Genomic DNA, 14,294 nt, shown 5'->3' on the forward strand with positions numbered 1-14,294 from the left:
ATCATGGCACTGGTACAAAAACAGACACATAGGCAAATGGAATAGAATTGAGAGCCCGGAAATAAAGCTGCACATCTACAACTATCTGATCTTTAGCAAAGCTGACAAAAACAAGCAATGGAGAAGTTACTCCCTATTCAAAAACTGGTGCTGGACTAACAGGCTAGCCATATGCAGAAGATTGAAGCTGGACCCCTTCCTTACACCATATACAAAAATGAACTAAGATGGGTTAAAGACTTAAATGTAAAACCCAAAACTTAAAAAACCCTGGAAGACAATCTAGGCAATACCATCCTGGACATAGGAACAGGCAAAGATTTCATGAAAAAGATGCCAAAAGCAATCACAACAAAAGTAAAAATTAGCAATTTTTTACTTAATTGGGATCTAATTAAACTAAAGAGCTCAGCTGGGCGTGGTGACTCACCCCTGTAATCCCAGCACTTTGGGAGGCCAAGGTAGGTAGATCACAAGGTCAGGCGTTTGAGACCAGCTTGGCCAACATAGTGAAATTCCGTCTCTACTAAAAATACAAAACATTAGCCAGGCGTGTTGGCAAATGCCTGTAATCCCAGCTACTCAGGAGGCTGAGGGAGGAGAATCACTTGAACCTGGGAGGCAGAGGTTGCAGTGAGCCAAGTTCACACCACTGCGCTCCAGGCAGGGCAACGGTGTGAGACTCCGTCAAAAAAAAAAAATTAAGAGCTTTTGCACAGCAAAAGAAACTAGTAAACAGACAACCTACAGAACGGGAGAAATATATGCAAACTATGCATCTGACAAAGGTTTAATATCTAGCATCTATTAAGGACTTAAACAAATTTACAATTAAAAAAACCATTAAAAAGTGAGCAAAAGCCATGAACAAACACTTTTCAAAAGACATACATGCAGCCAACAATCCTATGAAAAAAAGCTCAACATCACTATCATTAGCAAAATGCAAATCAAAACCACAATGAGATACCATTTCAAAGATAATAACAGCATCCGTTCTCCACATCCTCTTCTGCGTGTTTTTGACTTTTTAATAATAGCCATTCTGACTTTTATTAAAAAGTCAAAACATGACAGATGCTGGTGAGGATCTCAAGAAACAGGAATGTTTACACATCATGGGTGGGAGTGTAAATTAGTTCAACCATTGTGGAAAACAGTGTCATGATTTCTCACAGAGCTAAAAACAGAGCTACCATTCAACCCAGCAATTCCATTACTGGCTATTTACACAAAGGAATGTAAATCATTCTATCATAGACACATACATGCATATGTTCACTGCAGCACTATTCACAATAGCAAAGACACAAAATCAACCTAAATGTCCATCAATGGTAGACGGAATAAAGAAAATGTGGTACAAATACACCACAGAATACTATGTAGCCATAAAAAAGAAGAGCACGTCCTTTGCAAGAACACGAATGGAGCTGGAAGGCATCATCTTTAGCAAACTAACACAGAAATAGAAAAACAAATAATGCATGCTCTCACTTACAAGTAGAAGCTAAACAATGAAAATAAATGGACACATAGAAGGGGACAACAGATAGTGGGGCCTATCAGAAGGTGGAAGGTGGGAGGAGGGAGAGGATCAGGAAAAATAACTAATGGGTAATAGGTTTAATACCTGGGTAAACAAATAATCTGTAAAACAAACCCCCATGACACAAGTTTACCCATATAACAAACCTGCACATGTACCCTTAAACTTAAAAAATATAAAATAAAGTTTACAGAAAAGAAATGTTTAGAAAAAGTTTTTAACTTTTTTGACATAGAAAAAAATGGAACATAATCAGGATTAACATGAGATAAGCCAGGCACGGTGGTTCACGTCTGTAATCCCAGTACTTTGGGAAGCCAAGGCGGGTGGATCATGAGGTCAGGAGTTTGAGACCAGCCTTACCAACATGGTGGAACTCCATGTCTAATAAAAATACAAAAATTACCTACGCGTGTTATCATGTGCCTGTAATCCCAGCTACTTGGGAGGCTGAGGCAGGAGAATCGCTTGAACCCAGGAGGCAAAGGTTGCAGTGAGCCAAGAGTGTGCCATTGCACTCCAGCCTGGGCGACAGAGTAAGACTCCATCTCAAAAAAAAAAAAAAATGAGACAAGATTTATGAGCTCTCCTTGTATTGCTGGGATAAGTATAAACTGGCAGGACATTTCTAAAAGTCCATTTACTAAATACATTAAAATTTTAAATATACAGTCCTTTGACATAGCAATCACACTTCTAAGAATTGTGCAAAGATATATCTGCAATGATGTTAATCATGATGTCATTTATAATCATGAAAAATTAGAGACAACCATGATAGCTATCAACAGAAGATCAATTAAATAATTATGATATATCCATATAATGTAGCCATTAAAAATAATGTGAACCTACATTTAGGCAGCCATTAAAAAAAATGTAGCCAATAAAAATAATATAAACCACTATATTTATTGTTATATACAGAAAGAAGTCCACAAAATTTTAAGGTGGTAACAAAATAAAAGGTATGTACTGTATTACTTGATTTATATAACATTATGTATATGTATATGTTTCTACATTTATGACATATTTATTTACATGTGTGTGAGAATGCATAGGGAAATGACTGGAAGAACATTAATCAAAATATTTTATCTCTACTATAATCAGAAATAATAACAGAAGTCATTCTACTTTTAAATATATATAATCTTATTTTTACCTCAAAGGTGCTGGTTTCAGTGAGAAAATACTCAGTTATGCACATAAAATAATAAAGTTATTTGCATTTAAATCATGTGAAAAGCAGCTAGCACCATTATTTTTCATCTTCTTTTGGGGGGTTTTATAAATTAAGAGGAAAATAATTGGTAAAAATTTAGAAAAAAAGACAAATATGCCTTTGTCTTTGATAAGACTGTAAACCTATAAAACAGAAAACACTCTATGAACAAGCTACTAGAATTAATATGAAAATTTGGTAAAAGGAATGAATACGAGTTTAAAATAATTAAAATCTGTATCTTCTCTTTATATAAGAAAAACCTATAAGGTGAAAAAAATTTGGCCAGGCACAGTGGCTCACACCTGTAATCCCAGTACTTTGGGAGGCTGAGGTGGGTGGATCACAAAATCAGGAGTTCAAGACCAGCCTGGCCAACATGAAACCCCATCTCAATGAAAAATACTTAATAAAATAAAACTTTAGCAGAGCGTGGTGGCAGGCACATGTAATTCCAGCTATTCAGGATGCTGAGGCAGAGAATTGCTTGAACCTGGGAGGTGGCAGTTGCAGTGAGCTGAGATAGTACCACTACACTCCAACCTGGGTAACAGAGCAAGACCCCATCTCAAAAAAAAAAAAAAAATCACTCTCAATAAAACTATAAAATACCTTAAAGTAAATGTAATAGGAAAAGTATAGAAAGAAAATTCTAAAATATTACCAAGTTACCAAGTGACACAAAATAACTGAACAAGTGGAGGGATATACTATTTTCTTAAATGGAAGAAAAGATTGAAAAGTATCAATCCTTCCCAAATTGGGCAATAATTCGACTGTAATTCCAAATGGAATCCAGTGGTGAATTTACTTGAACTGGATAAAATGAAATGTTGATTTTGAAAAGTAATTATATGGGAATAGTCAAGTAAATCTTTAAAAAGAAAAATGAGAGGGTAGTTAATAAGCATTACCAAAAATCAAAACAGTATACCATTGGCAGAGAAATAAAGAATAGCAAAATGACAGAAAACAGTATTCAGAAATAGGTACAAATCTATGTGGGAGTATAATATATAACATCCATGGTATTTCAATACAGTGGCAAAAAAAAGTGTTTTAAAACCACATAGGCAAAGCTGGCTAGTCATTTTGAAGAAAACAATATTATATACTAACACATCACACTACAAGTAAACACAAATTCCAGTCACAATGAAAGATGAATGCTCTAAATTTAAAACAGAGTCAAAAATTAGATGATATTCAGAGTGAAAAATGTTTTGCAATACATATGATAAAGGATTGACATTTCTATTCACAAAGAACAATCACAAACTGTTAAGAAAAAGATCAACACTCAATTTAAAAAGGTAAGGAATATGAAAAGGTAATTCATCAAAAAGGATATGCAAATCACCAAAACAGGTTAAAATATACAAACCCCAATTATAGTGAGAAAACTGCAACAATTAGATGTTTTTTAGCTGCTAGACTGAAAAAAATTAAAAAGAGCACTAAAGGCTTCACCTGTTAGACTTAAAAAAGAAAAACAGCACTAAAGGCTGAGTGTGGTTTCAGCTCTTTTCTCCTTCTCTCTTCTCTCCTTCTTGTCACCCACAACAAGGCAAGTGGGGGCGTGTTCCAGCACTGTTTGTGTTACAGCTCTTTCACTCCCACCATTGAGTTTCTGTCCTGTGTCCAGGAAGAATAAGTTACATGGACAACTAGGGGGTGAGCAAGGCAAAGAGGTGCTTTATTGAGTGACTATACAGCACTCAGGAGATCCACAGTGGGTGGCTCCTTTCTGCAGGCAGGTCATTCTGATGAGTGCCCTGCTCAGCGGAGAGGTGGCCCATAGTGGGTATTCCTAGTCACAGGCAGGTCATCACATCAAGTGTGTAGCCCTCAGTGGAGAGGAGACCCAGAGTGGGTAGCTCCTATCTGCAGATAGGTCATCTCAACGAGTGTGCAGATCTCAGCAGAGAGGAGACCCAGAGTGGATAGCTCCTATCCACAGGCAGGTTGTCCTGATGTCTGTGCAGCCTTCAGCAAAAAGGGGACCCAGGGTGGGTAGCTCCTTTCCAATTTGAGAGCAAAGTTGAGGCCTAGCCTAGGCACTGTTAGAGGCTGTTTGTCCCATTGAGTCTGCAGTCCTGAATGGAGAAGAGACCTGTAATGGGTGGCTCCTATCTGCAGGCAGGTTGTTCTGATTTTTGCCTGAGTCTCGCTGAGTTCAGGGTTTTTATGGGCTTAGAAGGGAGAAAGTGCATACTGATTGGTCCATCGGTTGCCATGGGTGGGCCTGAGAAAAGCACAATAAGTTCTCACTCCAGTCCATGGACTCTACCCAGAACTCACAGCCTGGCCCCCATGCTTCAGGCAATTCCTGGCTTGAAGGTGGGGCTTCACCAGGGACCCAACACTTTCTGCCCAGGAGCCTGTCTGCCTCCTGCCACCATCAGTCATGTCCACAGCACCCAGGCTGTTAGTGCCAAGGGGTGCCTGCAGGCCTGCACCAAGTCACCCTCAGCCCCTCCCTCAGACTCCCTTCTGTGTTTGTCAGCACCCAAAGTCCAGAGGAGACCAAGGCAGCAGGGGACTGGTGTGTCAGCACTGCCCCAAGCACATGAACACCCAGCCAGGTTGCACCAGTGCCAGGTGCCCAGACTCAGCCTCAACTTTGCTCCAAAATTAGAGCAGGCACTAGGAATGGGGAGAGGCCAGGAAGCAGGAGTAGGCACTTCCAAGCCTGTTGAGGCAGAGGGGCTTCCCTGGCATCTGAGAGTGCAGGGATGCCTGGGTCTGTAGCCATGGCTGGGCAGCTTCAGCTGTGTCTGGGAGGGCGGGGCTCCCACCCTGCCAACTCAGAATGGGGTGGAGCTCCTGCCAGCTCCATGGACTGTGCAGCCCTGGCTGCACCTCCCCTGCTGCAGCTGGCCTCTTCACAGTGGCTACTCCATATAGGCTGCCACTGCCATCAGTAGCATAAGGGAAATCTGATAATGGAGTGTCCCAAAAGATTACATAGTACAGTATCATGAGTAGCAGCAGAAGATACTGGTATACACTAAGCACTCCACAAATGCTGTTACAGTTAAATCAGGGTATTTTGATTACCCATGCCCCCAGCCAGACAGAAAATAGCTATAAAACCTCTTCATTACACACACAAAAAAAACTTTCTCTCCTGATCCCTAATAAAGAAAGCTTTACCCTCACAAACCTAAGAATTACTGCTCTGGATAAAGACCATGAAAATTCATTTATTTTAAACCAGGCTTCAAAATGAACTCTACTACACTACCTGGAAAGTGAATCATGCAGAGACTGTGTCTACAATTGGTTCTTCAATGATAAAAATTTAATTTCAAACTTTTCTTTATGGTATGGGAGAGAGCACTGCTCAGACTCTATCTAATCGCCTGGCTCCTAGACTATAATGTTAGGAAGCTGAGATAGCTTAGGAAGATGGCAGATAGGATACAGGGTTAACATGCAGCTCCCACTTGCATAGCCAGAACAGCATGTGGAGATTCACACTGTGAACTCTTGCTCCAAGAACACCAAGGGAATGTACCAGGAAAACTGAAAGAATGCATTGATCCTTTGAAAGAAGTGGCATGCCACTGCAAATTCTGCATGACAGGTGAAAAACTGCAAGTTCCCAAAGTGTGAGAGGGGGAATACATGCCTCTGAATACACATCCCCACTGGGGAATGTGAAATCCAGATCACAGAAGAAAGAAGTAACCTTACCTAGAGCTGAAATGGATTTTGGGAACCACACAAAATATAGAAATAGAAGCAACAATGTAAAAAGCAATAAAAAAAGAAAAAAGAAATAGAAACAACAATTGGAAGAGCCTTGCAGGCCTTCCCACAGGGTGAAAGAAGCTTCCAACTGAAATTTGTAATAATTTTGACTCGGAATGAATTTTCTTGAGTAGAATACAGAGAGTAAATGGGGACTGCTGCACGTATAAGCACAGGAGCTGCTGATGACAGTGTGGGAAGATAAAAGAGGCAGGGCCTGAAATCTGTGCTTGCTTTGTCAACAAGGAAGCTTATGACCTGGGCAAGGTCTGAGTGGGACACTGCAGGAGCAAGACCAGCCTTGCCAACTGCGTGGGAGCGAAGTGACACATTTTGCTACCAGCTATGCTCTTGGGGAACTATATGACACAGCAGAGGCAGCCATAATCCCCTCTGGAACATAACCCCATTGGCCTGAGAACCACACCCAATCCCCCACAGTGGTCTCAGCAAGCCCTGCCCAAGGAGAGTCTGAGCACAGACCCACCTAACCCTGCCCCAACCTGAAGGTATTTCACTACCTGCCCTGGTAGCAGAACACAAAAGACAGAAACTCTTCCAAGCTTTATGGCCCCACCCATTGCCTAGGAAACCAGAATAGTTACCCTGGCCAATGTATAGCAAGCTTAAATCCCCTTACTACTACTGCAGCTGGTGCTGTCTTGAAAGCACCACCTTCTGGCTGGAGGTCAACAAACTCAGGCCATTACAGCAACTCATGACAGAATAACCCTGCTCCCCAAGAAGAAGGAAACAACAGGTAATTCCACTGCCTGCAACATGCTGCCTAACCAGAGGTCCTATGTCTCTCCATGTGACAACTGCTAGCATAACCATCATTCAAGAAAGCCAGCACATTAAACACAGCTACAACCAAGGACCCTCAAACAGTCTGGTTTACTCCCCTGCCACCTCTCCCAGAGCAGATGCTAGGATCCACAGCTGGGAGACCTGAAGATGGATCACATCACAGGACCCTTGAAGACATTCCCCAGAACCAGCCCAGAGCCTGGTAGCCCCACTTGGTGGCTAGACCCAGAAGAGAAATAACAATCACTGCAGTTTGGCTCACAGAAAGCCCCATCCCCAGAGGAAGGGGAAGAGCATCACATCCAGGGATCATGCCATTGGACAAAAGAATCTGAACAGCAGTCCTTGAGTCCCAGATCTTTCCTCTGACATAGTCTACGCAGGTGAGAAGGAACCAGAAAAACAATCCTGGTAATATGAAAAAACAGGGCTCTATAACACCCTGAAAAGATCACACTAGCTCCCCAGCAATGAATCCAAACCAAAAAGAATTCTCTGAATTGCCTGATAAAGAATCCAGGGAAATGATTATTAAGGTACTCAAGGTGATAGCAGAGAAAGGAAAAAACTAACTTAAAGTAAAAGGGCAATACATAGTATGGATTAAAAAATGCTTCAGAGAAATAGGTATCATAAAAAAAAAATCACAACTTCTGGAAATGAAAGACACACTTAGAGAAATACAAAATGCACTGGAAAGTTTCAACAATAGACTAGAACAAGCGGAAGAAAGAACTTTAGAGCTCAAAGAGAAGGCTTTTGAATTAACCCAATCAGACAAAGACAATGAAAAAAGAATTTGAGAAAAATGAACAAAGATTTCAAGAAATTTTAAATTATGTTAAACAGATAAACCTAAGAATAACTGGTGTTCCTAAGAAAGAAGAGAAATATAAAAGTTTGGAAAACTTATCTGAGGGACTAATTGAAGAAAACTTCCCTGGACTTGCTAGAGATCTAGACAACTAAATACTAGAAGCTCAAAGAACATTTGGGAAATTCATTGCAAAAACACCCTCACCTAGGCACATAAACATCAAGTTATCTATAATCAAGACACAGGAAAGAATCTTAAGAACTGTGAGATGAAAGCATTAGGTAAACTATACAGTAAAACCTATCAGATTAACAGGATTCTCAGCAGAAACCCTACAAGTCAGAAGAGACTAGGGTATAAAGAAAATATGGTACATTAGCCTCCTGAAACAAAATAATTGTCAGCCAAGAATTTTGTATCCAACAAAACTAAGCTTCATAAATGAAGGACAGGTAAAGTCTTTTGCAGACAAATAAGTGCTGAGAGAATTCCACTACCAAGCCAGCACTACAAGAAATGCTAAAATGAGTTCTAAATCTTGAAACAAAACCTTGAAATACACCAAAATAAAGCTTCCTTAAAGCATAAATCTCATAGGGTCTATAAAACAATAACATAATGGGAAAAAAACAAGTATTCAGGCAACAACTAGAATAAGGACTAGAACAGTACCCCACATCTCAATACTAATGTTGCAGGTAAATGGCCTAAATGCTCCATGTAAAAGATATAGAATGGCAGAATGGATAAAAATCCATCAAACTGGGAATGTAAGTTAGTTCAACCATTGTGGAAGATGATATGGCAATTCCACAAAGACCTAGAATCAGAAATACCATTTGGTCCAACAATACAATTACTGGGTATATACCCAAAGGAATATAAATTATACTATTACAAAGATATATGTATGCGTATGTTCATTGTAGCACTATTCACAATAGCAAAGACATGGAACCAACAAAAATGCCTATCAATGATAGACTGGATAAAGAAAATGTGATTCAGATACATTATGGCATGTGACGCAGCCATAAAAAGAAATGAGATCATGTCCTTTGCATGAACATGGTTGAAGCTGGAAGCCATTATCCTCAGCAAGCTAACACAGGAACAGAAAACCGAACACCATATGTTCGCACTTGTAAGTGGGACCTAAACAGTGAGAACACATGGAAGAGGGAGGGGAACAATACACAATGGGGCCTGTTGTGGGGGTGTGGGGTTGGGGGAGAAAGAGCATTAGGAAAAATAGCTAATGTATGCTAAGCTTAATACCTGGGTGATGGGTTGATAGGTGCAGCAAACCACCATAGCACATGTTTACCTATGTAACAAATATGCACATGTATCCCAGAACTTAAAATTTAATTTCATTTTTTAAAAAAATCCACCATCCAAATATTTGCTGTCTTCAAGAGATTCACCTAACACACAAGGACTCACATCAACTTAAGGTAAAGGGGTGAAAAAAAGATATTCCATGCAAATGGACACCAAAAGTGAACAGAAGTAGCTACTCTTCCACCAGATAAAACAGACTTAAAAGCAACAACAGTGACCCTTCTAGTCTTCTTTCCATACAACTTTTAAAAAAATAAATAAATAAAATAAAAAGACAAAGAGGGACATTATATAATGCTAAAAGGATCAGTCCAACAGGAAAATATCACAATCTTAAATATATATGTACCTAACACTGGAGCTTCCAAATTTATGAAACAATGAAATGAGATAGACGGCAACACAGTAATGGTGGGAAACTTCAATATTCCACTGAGAGCACTAGATAGGTCATCAAGACAGAAAGTCAACAAAGAAAAAATGAACTTAAACTATAACCTAGAACAAATGGATTTAGCAGATATTTACAGAACATTCTACCCAACAACTGTAGAATATACATTCTTTTTATCAGTGCATAGAATATGCACCAAGACTGACCATATGATATGTCACGTCTCAATAAATTTTTTAAAAATTGAAATTATACCAAGTATCCTCTCAGAGCACAGTGAATAAAACTAGAAATTAACCCTCAAAACTATACAAATGCATGGAAATTAAATAATCTGCTCTTAAATGATCTTTGGGTCAACAATAAAATCAAGGTGGAAATTTTAAAAATCTTTGAACTGAATGATAACAATGACTCAACTTATCAAGACCTATTGGATACAGCTAAAGCAGTACTAAGAGGAAAGTTCATGGCATCATATGCCTACATGAAAAATTCTGAAAGAGCACAAATAGACAATCTAAGGTGACACTTCAAGACACTAGAGAAACAAGATCAAACAAACCCAAACCAAGCAGAAGAAAAGAAATAAAGGTCAGAGCAGAACTACATGAAATTGACACAACAACAAAAAAAAAAAAATACAAAAGATAAAAGAAACAAAAACCTGGCTCTTTGAAAAGATAAACAAAATTGATATACCATTAGTGAGATTAACCAAGAAAAGAAGAGAGAAGATCCAAATAAGCTCAATTAGAAATAGAATGGGAGATATTATAACCAATACCACAGAAATGCAAAAGATCATTCAAGGCTACCATGAACACCTTTATGTACACAAACTAGAAAATCTACAGGAGATGAATAAATTCCTGGAAGTCTACAACCCTCCTAGATTAAATCAGAAAGAAATAGAAACTCTGAACAGACCAATAACAAGTAGTGAAACTGAAATGGTAATTTAAAAATTGCCAATTAAAATAAAAGTCCAGGACAAGATGGATTCACAGCTGAATTCTATCAAACATTCAAAGAATTGGTAGCAATCCTACTGACACTATTCCACAAGATAAAGAAAGAGAGAACCCTCCGTAAATCATTATATGAAGCCAGTATCACCCTGATACCAAAACTAGAGAAGTACATAACAAAAACAGAAAACTGCAGACAAATATCCCTGATTAACATAGATGCAAAAATCCTCAAAAAAAATACTAGCTAACCAAATCCAACAGCATATCAAAAAGATAATATGCCATGATCAGGTGGATTTCATACCAGGGATGCAGGATGGTTTAACATATACAAGTCAATAAATGTGATACATCACATAAACAGAATTTAAAACAAAAATCATATGATCGGCCGGGCGCGCTGGCTCACACCTGTAATCCCAGCACTTTGGGAGGCCAAGGCGGGTGGATCACGAGGTCAAGAGATCGAGACCATCCTGGTCAACATGGTGAAACCCCGTCTCTACTAAAAATACAAAAAAATCAGCTGGGCATGGTGGCGCATGCCTGTAATCCCAGCTACTCAGGAGGCTGAGGCAGGAGAATTGCCTGAACCCAGGAGGCGGAGGTTGCGGTGAGCCAAGATTGTGCCATTGCACTCCAGCCTGGGCAACAAGAGCGAAACTCTGTCTCAAAAAAAAAAAAATCATATGATCATCTCAATAGATACAGAAAAAGGATTTGAGGAAATCTAGCATCCCTCTATGATTAAAACACCCTCAGCAAAATTAACATAGAAGGGATATACCTCAATGTAATAAAAGCCATCTATGAAAAACTCACAATGAACACCATACTGAACAGGGAAATGTTGAAAACTTCCCCCTGAGAATTGGAACAACACAAGGATGCCCACTTTCGGCATTTCCTTTCAACATAGCACTAGAAGTCCTAGCCAGAGTAATCAGACAAGAGAAACAAATAAAGGGCATCCAAATCACTAAAGAGGAAGTCAAAATTTTGCTGGTTCCTCATGATATGGTCGCATACCTAGAAAACCCTAAAGAATCATCTGAAAAGCTCCTACATCTGAAAAATGAATTGAATAAAGTTTCAGGATACAAAATTAATGCATGCAAATCAGTAGTGCTACTATATACAATGACCAATCTCAGAATCAAATGAAAAACTGAATCCCTTTTACAACAGAAAAAAAAAAAAAAAACCCTTAGGATTACACCAAATCGAGGAGGTAAAAGATCTCTACAAGGAAAACTACAAAACACTGCTGGAATATTGTGAAGATAACCACACTGTCAAAAGCAATCTACAAATTCATTGCAATTCCCATCATCATTCTTCACAAAACTAGAAAAAAAAAATCTTAAAATTCATATGGAACCAAAAAAGAGCCCGCATAGCCAAAGCAAGACTAAGCAAAAAGAACAAATCTGGAGGCATCACACTGACTGACTTCAAACTATACTTCAAGGCTATAGCTACCAAAACAGTATGGTATTGGTATAAAAATGGGCACATAGATCAATGGAACAGAATAGAGAACCCAGAAATAAAGTCAGATGCTTACAGCCAACTTATCTTTAACAAAGCAAATAAAAACATAAAGTGGGGAAAGGATACCCCATTCAACAAATGATGCTGGGATAATTGGAAAGCCACATGTAGAAGAATGAAACTGGATCCTCATCTGTCACCTTAAACAAAAATCAACTCAAGATGAATCAAAGACTTAAATCTAAGATCTAAAACCATAAAAATTCTAGAAGATAATGTTGGAAAAACTCTTCTTGACATTGGCTTAGGCAAAGACCTTATGACCAAGAACCCAAAGGCAAATGCAACCAAAACAAAAATAAATAGATGGGACCTAATTAAAGTAAAAAGCTCTGCACAGCAAAAGAAAAAAATCAGCAAAATAAACAGGCAACCTTCAGAGTGGGAGAAAATCTTCACAAACTATGTATCCAACAAATGACTAATATCCAGAATCTACAAGGAACTAAAACAAATCAGCAAGAAAAAAAACAAATAATTCCATCAAAAGATGCCCAAAAGACATTAATAGACAATTCTCAAAAGAAGCTATACAAATGGCCAATAAGCATATGAAAAAATGCTCAACATGACTAATTATCAGGGAAATGTAAATCAAAAGTACAATGCAATATCACCTTATTCCTGTCAGAATGGCCATAATGTAGAAATCAAAAAAATAACAGATGTTGGTGTGGATGTGGTAAAAAGGGAACACTTTTACACTGCTAGTGGAAATGTAAACTAGTACAACCACTATGGAAAACTGTGGAGATTCCTTAAAGAACTAAAAGCAGAACTACCATTTGATCCAGTAATCCCACTACTGGCTATCTACCCAGAAGAAAAGAAGTCGTTATTTGAAAAAGACACTTGCACTTGCATGTTTATAGCAGCACAACTTGCAATTGCAAAAATACAGAACCAGGCTAAATGCCCATCAACCAACGAGTAGATGAAGAAAATGTGATAGATAGATGATAGACAGATAGATAGATAGATACACACACACACAGGCATGCACACACACACATCCCCCCCATGGAATACTACTCAGCCATAAAAAGGAAAGAAATAATGCCATTCACAGCAACCCGGATGGAGTTAACGACCATTATTCTAAGTGAAGTAACTCAGGAATGGAAAAACCAAACATCATATGTTCACACTGATAAATGGAAGCTAAGCTATGAAAATGCAAAGGCTTAAGAATAATACAATGGACTTTGGAGACTCGGGGAAAGGTTGGAGGGGGATGAGGGATAAAAGATGACACACTGGTTACAATGTACATTGCTCTGGTGATGGGTGCACCAAAATCTCAAAAATCACCACTAAAGATGGGTGCAGTGGTTCATGTCTGTAATCCCAGCACTTTGGGAGACCAAGGTGGGTGGATCACTTGAGATCAGGAGTTCAAGACTAGCCTGGCCAACATGGTGAAACCCCATCTCCAATAAAAATTTAAAAATTAGCTGGATGTGGTGGCACACACTTGTAATCCCAGCTACTCGGGAGGGTGAGACAGGAGAATCACTTGAACTCGGGAGGCAGAAGTTTCAGTGAGCCAAGATCATACCATTGCACTCTGGCCTGGTTGACAAGAGTGAAACTCTGTCTCAAAAAAAAAGAAAGAAGAGTGGGAAGACAGGGAAGAGAGGAGAGGGAAGGGAAGGTGAGGGGAGGAGAGGGGAGAGGAGGAGAGGGGAAGGGGAGGTGAGGGGGTGAGGGGAGGAGAGGGTAAGGGAGGGGGGAGGGGAGAGGAGAGGGGCAAGGGGAGGGGAGGGGGAGGGGAGGGGACGGGGGTGAGGGGAGAGGAGGGGGGGAGCTGAGAGGGTGAGGGGAGGAGAGGGGAAGGGAGGGGGAGTGGAGAGGAGGAGGGCAAGGGG

General features: G+C 39.4%; 1 protein-coding gene and 1 long non-coding RNA gene across 2 annotated transcripts in view; one reads left to right on the plus strand and one right to left on the minus strand.

Annotated features, from left to right (window-relative positions):
- The window catches only part of HPSE2 (heparanase 2 (inactive)), a 732,977-nt gene that overhangs the window by 639,166 nt on the left and 79,517 nt on the right, over positions 1-14,294 (minus strand). The window lies entirely within an intron of this gene.
- Positions 8,485-14,294, plus strand: part of LOC116553767 — a 17,257-nt gene continuing 11,447 nt past the window's right edge. The window contains exons 1-2 of the long non-coding RNA XR_004269900.1: positions 8,485-8,498; positions 10,360-10,363. This is a non-coding gene — a long non-coding RNA (uncharacterized LOC116553767). The remainder of the gene's footprint in view (positions 8,499-10,359; positions 10,364-14,294) is intronic.

The sequence above is a fragment of the Sapajus apella genome, unplaced genomic scaffold (genome assembly GCF_009761245.1).
Source record: "Sapajus apella isolate SASKATOON/1434 unplaced genomic scaffold, GSC_monkey_1.0 scaffold13, whole genome shotgun sequence".
Lineage (NCBI taxonomy): Eukaryota > Metazoa > Chordata > Mammalia > Primates > Cebidae > Sapajus > Sapajus apella.